The sequence below is a fragment of the Podarcis muralis genome, chromosome 13 (genome assembly GCF_964188315.1).
Source record: "Podarcis muralis chromosome 13, rPodMur119.hap1.1, whole genome shotgun sequence".
NCBI classification, from domain to species: Eukaryota; Metazoa; Chordata; class Lepidosauria; order Squamata; family Lacertidae; genus Podarcis; species Podarcis muralis.
In genome coordinates this window covers 35,263,518-35,274,861 of record NC_135667.1, presented here as the reverse complement: position 1 = coordinate 35,274,861, position 11,344 = coordinate 35,263,518, and positions in this window count along the sequence as shown.

Sequence of the window (11,344 nt, the reverse complement as noted above, 5' to 3'; positions counted from 1 at the left end):
CCCTTTTTTAAAGGAAAATTCCCTTATTCCAAATAGGATTCCTCTCAAGAAAAGGGGAAAGTTGAAAGCTATGAGTATGAGGATTTGTATAATTTTATAACATGCAGAGAATAATATGGGTTGAGAAACCAGAGAGAGGAGCTGAGGGACGTCTCGGGGGGGGGGGAGGATTTGAGGAGGGGTGGGGAAAAAAGGGGGAATAATGAATATGATAAGTTTTGATATGTTGTTATGTTGAAATTGCTAATAAAAGCATTTAAAAAAATAAAGTCCTGAAGCTTTTCTCCTTGGGATAATAGGGAGGTCCCGAAAAAGGTGGTTAAACTATTAAGGTATGTAACAGCAGCCAGAATCCTGTCGGTGCAAAAATGGAAAGAAAGAGAAGTAGAAGGTAAAAGGTCAAGGACCCCTGGACAGTTATGTCCAGTCAAAGGCGACTATGGGGTTGCGGTGCTCATCTCGCTTTCAGGCCAAGGGAGCCGGCGTTTGTCCACAGACAGCTTTCCGGGTCATGTGGCCAGCAGGACTACACTGCTTCTGGCACAACAGAGCACCATGAGGGAAACCAGAGCGCATGGAAACGCCATTTACCTTCCCGCTGCAGCGGTGCCTATTTATCTACTTGCGCTGGCATGCTTTCAAACTGTTAGGTTGGCAGGAGCAGGGACAGAGCAATGGGAGTTCACCCCGTCGCTAGGATTCAAACTGCCGACCTTCTGATCAGCAAGCACAAGAGGCTCGGTGGTTTAGACCACAGTGCCACCCGCTCCCCTAGAAGTGCCAGCTGAGGAGGAATGGCTTCAAACATTAACAGACTGTGCAGAAATGGCAAAATTGACGGCAAAAAATGAGAGACAAAAGAGATGAACAGTTCATGGAAGAGTGGAGAACCTTTTCAACATACCTGAAGAACTGTTATAGTAAAATGAAAACACAGGCAGGGTTTGAATGATGAGCAGCGGAATGAAAACAATGATAAGTGACATGAAAGATAATTGTATTGGGTTAAAGTATGTCATATAAAGCAGTAGTAGGACGCGGGTGGCGCTGTGGGTAAAACCTCAGTGCCTAGGACTTGCTGATCGTAAGGTCGGCGGTTCGAATCCCCGCGGCAGGGTGAGCTCCCGTTGTTCGGTCCCAGCTCCTGCCCACCTAGCAGTTCGAAAGCACCCCTAAGTGCAAGTAGATAAATAGGTACCGCTTTATAGCGGGAAGGTAAACGGCGTTTCCATGTGCTGCACTGGTGCCGGCTTGCCAGTGCAGCTTCGTCACGCTGGCCACGTGACCCGGAAGTGTCTTCGGACGGTGCCGGCTCCCGGCCTCTTGAGCGAGATGAGCTCGCAACCCTAGAGTCGGTCACGACTGGCCCGTACGGGCAGGGGTACCTTTACCTTTAGGAATAAAAACGTCACGGAAGTGAGGGTGGGAAGTCAACATTTAAGGGGGGGAACCATATTGAAATATAGGTAAATTTGCAAAACCTGTGAAAAACAATTAAAGAATTATGTCTTTAAAAAGAGAAAATTAGACACATTCATGGAGGAGAGGGTTATTAATAGCTACTAGCCACAATGGCTAGTCTCCACAGACAAATACCCGTTACAGTGGTACCTAGGGTTAAGAACTTAATTCGTTCTGGAGGTCCGTTCTTAACCTGAAACTGTTCTTCACCTGAGGTACCACTTTAGCTAATGGGGCCTCCCGCTGCCACCGCACGATTTATGTTCTCATCCTGAGGTAAAGTTCTTAACCTGAGGTACTACTTCCGGGTTAGCAGAGTTTGTAACCTGAAGCGTCTGTAACCTGCAGTGTCTGTAACCCGAGGTACCACTGTAGTGGAAACCATAGGAAGAGAGAGCACTTTTGCGTTTGAATCCAGCTTGTAGACTTTCCATAGGCACCTGGGTTGCTACTGTTAGAACGTGATGCCGGACTACGTGGGCCATTGGCTTGGCCCAGCAAGCTCTTGTTATGCTCAGGGTTTAGGTGCCTGCCTGCTAGGGAATGGGAAGAAATTCAACTCCGTTCACATTTAACAGCAAACCTACTTAATTCGCACTTTCAGAAACAATTCGCAAACAGAAAGACAGCCAACCTTCAAAATTCATGCGTCTCCGGATTTCGCAATGCAGCTCTCCAGTCAAATAAATGTGTTCAGGAAATGCACCTACCAACGCAGTGGCTCCCCTCACAGACCACTTGAAATTGCCTTGGCAAACCATGTCATTTCTTCTTCTGTAAGTCGTAAGCAATTGTAATGCAGTTTGCTAGCTGCTGTATGATTTTTACTACATTGGTAAAGGGACCCCTGGCCATTAGGTCCAGTCGTGACCGACTCTGGGGTTGCTGCGCTCATCTCGCTTTATTGGCCGAGGGAGTCGGCATGCAGCTTCCGGGTCATGTGGCCAGCATGACTAGGCCGCTTCTGGCAAACCAGAGCAGCACACGGAAACGCTGTTTTACCTTCCCACTGGAGCAGTACCTATTTATCTACTTGCACTTTGACGTGCTTTCAAACTGCTAGGTTGGCAGGAGCCGGGACTGAGCAACGGGAGCTCACCCCGTCATGGGGATTCGAACCGCCGACCTTCTGATCGGCAAGTCCTAGGCTCTGTGGTTTAACCCACAGCACCACCCGTGTCTCGGGCTAAGAACTTAATTTGTTCTGGAGGTCCGTTCTTAACCTGAAACTGTTCTTAACCTGAGGTACCACTTTAGCTAATGCGGCCTCCCGCTGCCACCACACAATTTCTGTTCTCATCCTGAAGCAAAGTTCTTAACCCAAGGTATTACTTCTGGGTTAGCGGAGTCTGTAACCTGAAGCGTCTGTAACCTGAAGCGTCTGTAACCCGAGGTACCGCTGTATCTCTATGCTGCATTTTGGGCTGCCCATGTGAGGGAGCAGCCAGCTCCCTCCTGCCCAACCACAGCTCTGCTCCTGGGTCAGGTCTGACCTGGGAAGGGGAGAGAAGAAGAATAGTCATGGCAGCATTGCCACCCCTCTCCTCAAACAGGCTCCCTGCACATCCTATGCGCTCTGGCCAGGCGGCGGGAGCGTATGCATTGTCGCTGGGCATGCTGACATTGGGTGCTCACGCCCCCTTGGTGTGTGTGGCCCCAGTGCAAAAAATTGTGGGTGTCCCTTCATGGAGAATGTTGTGGGGGCTGTAGCACCCAGCCCCCCGCCCCGCACCCGGCGCCTATGCTTCTTATGTACAATTTTTGGAATAGAATGTCTTGAACTATTAAAGAGTTAATCCAAGGAGTAACTCCACACACACACACACACACACACACACACACACACACACACAGTTCCACGCAGCTTTCTCCTCTCAGGGCTGCGTGCAAACAGGATCCTTGTGCCGGCGGGTGGGCAGACAATGTGGAGACAGCAGCATATTTTACTACAACGAGGCTGCCAACTAAAGAATATATGAGAGAGAGAGAGAGAGAGAGAGAGAGAGAGAGAGAGAGAGAGAGACAGAGAGAGAGAGACAGAGAGAGAGAGACAGAGAGAGAGAGAGAGAAACAAGAATCAGGGAGTTGACAGACATGTTTAAGTCCATGCTGGGAGTTCGTTTAAAAGCAGACACACACGCACTGCACACCTCTGGCTGTTGCTAAAGATGCTTTGAAGAAGAAGGGCCGCAGTCAGGGCCGGCCCTACAATGAGGCAAAGTGAGGCAGCTGCCCCCAGCGGCCAATGCAGAGGTGCAGGGGGGGCACAGAGCTGTGAGTGCCGTGTAGCCTGCTGTGTAGCCGGCCTAGGCTAGCCTGCTGCCCTCAACAGCAGTGGAAGACACTGTCCTTTCGCCAGTATAGGAGTAAGATTGAACCACCCATCCAATTGGCTTCTGTATGTGACTTGGGGGAGGGCGCCATCTTGTCCTTCGCCTCTGGCAGCAAAATGTCTTGAGCCGGCTCAGTGGTAGAGCACCCACAGAGCTACTGCCAGCCAGTGTAGACAGTACTGAGTTCAATGGATCAACTGCTTGACTCAGCATCAAGCAAACTGAATGCTAAATCACCCAGTTTAAAAGTAAGCAGAATATCTCTGCATGGGTTTTTGGGAGGGGGCAGTGGTGGTGACTTCTATCTTCTTCACCTTCTTCTTCTTTAGTGATTGAGAGGACAGATTCTGCACATGCTCAGAAGCTATGTCTTGATCATTACTTTACACCTTACCTTTCGTGGTGTGTGGAAAACAGGTTGCAGGCCGTCTAACTCTTCAGCCCCCATCCCCCCCAAAAATGGCCCTTTGCATTTCTTGGCCGGCTCCCAATATTTTGCAGGATTCAGTTGGAGTTATTCCTCCATAGAAATCTCTAGATCTCACATTCCTCCTGCTCGTCTGCTTTCCTCCACCCATTCCTGTCTCCTTCCTTGTCAGACACTTCCTCCATTTCTCACTTTCGTTTGTTTCATTTGCATTTTTTTTAAAAAAACAACAACACACAATTGAACAAACTCGGAGTGGCCTTCCTCCATCTAGTTCAGCCTTTGCCAACCTGGTGCCCTCCAGATGTTTCGGAACACAACTCATCGTCAGCCCAGGCAGAGGTAGGTAAGGCCAAGTAATTCTAGAACCATCTTCCCCAACTTGTAGACCAGATGTTGTTGGGTGATAGTTCCCATTATTCCATCCTACACCATCCATCAGAGTATGGCAATCTCTGGAGAGCACCAGGAAGGTACTGCCCCTCCCCTGACACCTCATGCAAATACTCCAACAAATATCGGGTTCCCTATCCCTGACATAGATAGTGCTGAACTAGCTATACCAATGATCTGATTTGGTACAAGGGTGGCGCTGTGGGTTAAACCACAGAGCCTAGGACTTGCCGATCAGAAGGTTGGCGGTTCGAATCCCTGCGACGGGGTGAGCTCTCATTGCTCGGTCCCTGCTCCTGCCAACCTAGCAGTTCGAAACCACGTCAAAGTGCAAGTAGATAAATAGGTACCGCTCTAGCGGGAAGGTAAACGGCATTTCCGTGTGCTGCTCTGGTTCACCAGAAGCGGCTTAGTCATGCTGGCCACATGACCCAGCAGCTGTACGCCGGCTCCCTCAGCCAATAAAGCAAGACGAGCGCCGCAACCCCAGAGTCGGTCACAACTGGACCTAACGGTCAGGGGTCCCTTTCCCTTTAAGCTTTCTATCTTTCGCACAGGAATTACAAACCGCCACCTGTTTTGAGAGCTCAGGGAACACAGATCATATCAGCTGCACAAGCAAGATCATTTCAAGCCAACACGAAACAGAAGGCCCCAGAGCCTTGGTGTTGAGTGACTCAAAGGTGGGCCTGTCGGGTCCCTAATCCTCTTTGCTGTTCTTCCTCCTTCCCACTGGTGTCCCCAATGTCCTGCCATGACAGGAAGCTGCTATGACAAGGGAAGAGAGGCATTCTGCCCAGGGGTGACAGCCCAAGCTCACCTCGCCCTCAGAAGAGCCACGTGCCAAACAGAAGTTGCCCAACTTGTTTCGCTGACGAGGCCGAACGGTGACTTGTTACCAAACCGGTGGGACAGAGTGGGTGGCGGCTACAGCCCAGAGAGGGAGCGAGAGAGAGACAGTGAGACAACCAGGGTGCGGTTAGCAAAATCCGGGACATCCCCTCCCAGTTGTCCTTGCTTTGTGGGTGTGTTGCTTGCCGGCATGGAAGAGCTCTCCCCCTAACTCTGAAATATTTAATAGGCACAGTAAAGGAAGAGGCTGACACTAGAGTCCTGGAGGTGCTTTGGAAATTAACACATTCTTTTTTTGTCGCCGTTCCTGCTCAGGACGGAACCCAAACAGTAAACCGAATTGGCAGGTGTCCAAATGACAGCTGACTTAGACTGCAGTCACTTACCTGGGAGTAGGGAATGGCGAATCTGTCAGTTTTCGTTTTCTCTGCTTCTCATTTTTTCGTTATAAGTACAATTCTCCATATTTTCAAGCATGTATCTTTTTAAAAAAGTCCCTGTGAGAATTAAATCAGCATTTCAATGCAGAATTTCTCCTAATGCATGCAGTTCAGTATGCAATTTTGCCTAATATACACATTTTTTTGCCAGACATTCCCCTAGAATATCACATGTTTTATTCATGCTATTTTAACTTATATGTGCATTTGCAATAGAGCCACCAGCTGGTGCAAAATAGAAGCAGACAGACATAGCAGGCTTACAAATAGTGCTGGGTGAATCTGTGAATTTCAGTTTCTCTCTCTTATATTTCCCATCTTAAATCCAATTCTCCCCATTTCCATATCAGTGGGGGGGGGGGGAAGAATGAAAGAAGGAAGGAAGGAAGGAAGGAAGGAAGGAAGGAAGGAAGGAAGGAAGGAAGGAAAAGGAAGAAAGGAAAAGGCATTTTGAAAATTCATCAGCATCTTATTACAAAATTCTCCTAATGTTCACATTTTTATAAACTTTTTTTGTAGAGCACGTACTACCAAAATAATGCATTTTGTATGATATTTTCACTAATAGACACATTTTTAATGGGCACTTTACCCCAGTATTTGCATTTTAATCCATGTTACTTGACTGGATAACAGCATTGCAAAATTCGGAGAAGTGTGAATTTTGAAGGATGACTGTTTTTCCAGTAATAATAATAATAATAATAATAATAATAATAATAATAATAATTACCATGGCAATCTGGTTGGGTTTCCTCAGCCACTCTGGGCATCTTCCAGCAAAATATAAAAAATAATAAAATGTCAAACATTAAGAACTTCCTGATACAGGGCTGCCTAGAGATGTCTTCTAAAAGTTGTGTAGTTCTTTATGTCCTTGACATCTGACAGGAGGGTGTTACATAGGGAGGGTGCCACTGCTGAAAAGGCCCTCTGCCTGGTTCCCTGTAACTTCACTTCCTGCAATGAGGGAACCGCCAGAAGGCCCTCAAAGCTGGACCTCCTACTGTTTTAGAAAGTGTGGACAAGATTGCCTTTAAATATGAACAGAATCAAATTACTCCTCCAGCCCTACCTACAATTAACTGTGCTCCTAGCTTCCAGCCTGGATGAATATATGCTGATCAGTGACTGGGGGGGGGGGGACAGGTTAGAAGAACGGTTTCTGACTGTCATGTAGGGCAAGAACCCTCAATAATGGGAACCTACAGTCCCACTGGGACGTGGGTGGCGCTGTGGGTTAAACCACAGAGCCTAGGACTTGCCGATCAGAAGGTTGGCAGTTCGAATCCCCACGATGGGGTGAGCTCCCATTGCTCAGTCCCTTCTCCTGCCAACCTAGCAGTTCGAAAGTACATCCAAGTGCAAGTAGATAAATAGGTACCGCTCCAGCGGGAAGGTAAACAGTGTTTCCGTGCACTGCTCTGGTTCGCCAGAAGCTGCTTAGTCATGCTGGCCACATGACCCAGAAGCTGTACACCAGCTCCCTCAGCCAATAAAGCGAGATGAGCGCTGCAACTCCAGAGTCAGCCACGACTGGTTCTAATGGTCAGGGGTCGCTTTACCTTTACCTTTACCTTTACAGTCCCCCTGTGGGGGAGTGTCTGCACCACCCCAGTTGAGAGATGGGGTGGGTGATTGGATGTGTGAAGCTTGAGTGTCAGGTCCAAACGACAGATGCATTGTCTGGAAGGTGGTGATTATTTTTTTTAAAAAACTACTTTTTAGTTTCTGTGTTAGACATTTCTCTCCCTCCTGTTGAGTTTAAAGCTGTTAAATTAGGCTGGTGCATTTGTGCTGAATCCATGCAATGTGGTACGGCTTGATTTTGGGGTTTGTTTGGGGGTGGGTTTTTTTGCGTGGATATTATTTATTTCTGATTGTTTCCAATATGTTTTTGGAAGTGTTATATATTTTATTCATTTGATATGTTGTGAGCCTTTTTAAGCACTTATTTGCCTGTGGGCCTTCCCCTCGCCCCACCCCCTGGCTTGGGCAGTCCTCTGTTTTTGCTCTTCAAGATATGGCAACCATACCTGGACTAAAAATGAAACAGCGATTCCTTTAAAAATGCACAATTTGATTATCTGTGTATCTCTGTGCATCTACGGTATGCATATACAGTCATATCTCGGGTTGAAGTAGCTTCGGGTTGAGCGTTTTCAGGTTACGCTCCGCGGCAACCCAGAAGTGACAGAACACGTTACTTCCGGGTTTTACCACTCGTGCATGCACAGACACTCAAAATGACGTCACACGCATGTGCGGAAGCGGCGAATCGCAACCCACACACGCGCAGATGCGGGTTGCATTCACTTCAGGATGCAAAAGGGCCTCCAGGACGGATCCAGTTCACATCCAGAGGTACCACTGTATACTCATGAAAAATAAATAGTTATAATGCTAGTGTAAATTGTTGAGAGAGGGATATTTTAGGCAGAGGCGGAGCTAGCTGCTCCGGCACCTGAAGCAGTGCACCCAGGGGTGAGGCAATCAGCCCACAAGGGTGCCATCGCCTGTGGCCAGCGTCCCGGGGGGCGCAGCGAGTGGCGAGCGTCCCAGGTGACGCTGCCTGCTGCGATGTCACACCCCCCTCAGGTATGGCACCCAGGGCAAACCGTGTCCCCCATACCCCCTTCCTCTGCCACTGATTTTAGGACCCACACTAGTTGTGATGGTCATTTGTTTTAAACTGTTTTTAATGTTGTGTTTTAGATTGCTCGGACCGGCCCTGGAACCTCACGGTGGGGAACGGGCAAATAATAATAATGAATGAATTAATCTTTATTTGTGTCAGCCATCGGCCATAGCAACAAAACAACAATATGGCATACAAAGGATAGAAATAAAAAGTCTATTATATAAAATACATTTTAAGGTTTTGAATCAGTAGTCAAATAGTGGATCTTATTCTTATTGCCCCGGCTAAAAACCTTGCAGCCTTTGCTGTCACCTGCTCATCTTGATCTGCCAAGAGAAAGGACACTGTGGCAGTGGCTGGGCGACCCAGAATGGAGAATAAAAGAGGGGTGATAATCTCATTCCTCAAGGCTTTGTAAACAGTGCAAGCCAGAAGGTACTGCCATTGCCACAGGGACATAAGCATTTTTCATGTGGAATCTGTTGGAATCGTCCCTCAAGTACACCCGAGGGCAATACATTCAATCTTGCGAGAGTAAAAGCACAGAAATTATTATTATTATTATTATTATTATTATTATTATTATTATTATTATTATTATTTTAAAATAAACAGCAGGTTTCTACCTATATCCCATAGGCTGTAGGTTGCAGAGCAGGCCATTTCCATAATTCAATGCAAATGCTCTGTATAGCCCTACTTATTCCACTGCTGGCTAATTATTTGCCAGTTCGCTTCCTAAGATACTGATTAAAATTTGCATCCCGTTCTATATTCAGTTGCTCAATCAGATAATTTTTGCTTAATAATCCTGTGTCAGAGATCGGATACACTGAGGATACACAGCTAAACACTGATCTTTATCTCTGGCTAATGCTCCCGCTAACAAACAAAAAAAGACAAATTGATACTATTCCAAACGGCAGGCGGTTCAAATGTTGCAAGCATATATAGTCTACCATACAAAGGAGCTAAACAAAGACGTCCTCTTCTTTAGTCATACGGTGGAGAGCTGCTTAAATTGTGCTAAATTGCATTGCACACAAAGACAGCGCGCTTTCTGTTTTAGTTAGCCTCATGTGACCTCCACAACGGCACAGGGAGGGAAAAGCAAGGTATTACATTTGGTCTGGTTTAAGATGAACCCACACCTCCAGAACGTTGGACGTGGTCCAGCCAGACTGAAGCACACTGTGGTCCCATTAGTTTTAGAGCAGAATTAAGTGCACACTTGCCATGCTTGTATGTAACACGCTACAGCACGAAGCGTGCTTTATTAAACTGTCCGGTGCACGCTCCCTGTTGTGCTTCTCCTTTCGTGCAGTTGCATAAGCAAACCATGACTAGGCATGATGTCCGAACCGGAGATCGTGGTTTGTTTGGCCCTAACAAACCATGGGTGCCAAGCCAGCAACAAAATTATTATACAAGGCTGAATGGCGATTGTGGTTTCTCAGAGCAAAACAAAGTATGAGCTCAGACCCAGGTGTCTTGCTAAGCAAGCCTGGTGGTGGTTTGTTTACCTTGTCTGTCACCAATGTGATGTTTTGGATCGGAACTCCCATCAGCCCCTGCCAGCACACCCTTAATCCTTACTCTCCCATTCCTAGCTCCTGCCTACCTAGCAGTTTGAAAGCACACCAGTGAAGTAGATAAATAGGTATGGCTGCAGTGGGAAGGTAAACAGCGATGGAGTGAGCTCCCGTTGCTCTGTCCCAGCTCCTGCCAACCTAGCACTTCGAAAGCACACCAGCGCAAGTAGATAAATAGATACGGCTGCAGCGGGAAGGTAAACGGAGTTTCCATGCGCTCTGGTTTCCCTCACGGTGCTCTGTTGTGCCAGAGGCAGTTTAGTCATGCTGGCACCCTGACCCCGGAAAGCTGTCTGTGGACAAACACCGGCTCCCTCGGCCTGAAAGCGAGATGAGCGCCGCAACCCCATAGTCGCCTTTGACTGGACTTAACCGTCCAGGAGTCCTTTACCTTTTTTTTTTTTTTTTTTTTACACATACGTTTACACCCTTTCTTATTCGCATGGGTTTTCTCTACTCGTGGGACTGTAAAATGAATAGCATTTTACAAGCTGAAAGTTCAGGCGAAGTTGCGCAAAGGATTAATTCCTTGTTTCTTTGTTCTAGATTGAAGGAGGTTCTGCGTGAATCTTAATATTTTTTTCCAGCGCAATATTATACACAGAAGAAATATACAAAACAATGGGCAAGGTGACTTATTGTTGTGCCTGAAAATGCCCCAGAATAAAGTTTAAGAGTTGTGTGACATCAGCTCCAGCCACCATAGTTGATAGTCAAGGATGATGGGAAATGCAGCCCCAAAACTGTTGGAGGCCCGCAATCTCTGCTTTGAAAGATGCCTAGGATATAACTGTCTTAAGGCGTTTCTGGGTTGTTGCTATTTTCACGTGGTATTTGCAATCACATACCAGCAAATTCAGCTTGTGCAATTGCAGTCGATTGGGAGGGTCTTGAGTAACAAACCCTCGTTCCTGAAAGACTGGACTTTTGGTGATAAGAAAAGTGGACTGGGATAATACTTTGACCTATCATGTAACCTCCCTGCAAACAAATCAGATTCAATGCTCAATAAACGGGTCATCTAGAAGCACTCTTAATGAGGCTATCTCAGCCCAGGGAGATATGTTATTTTAAAGAAAATAAAACATTGGGATACTAAGGTGGCTTGTATATGGGAGCAGAAAGCAGTCCAGTGCTTCACTAGGAACTATTTATTGCTACATACTGCCTGGAAATTCCAGAGGAAGATCAGACTAGTTCTGCAA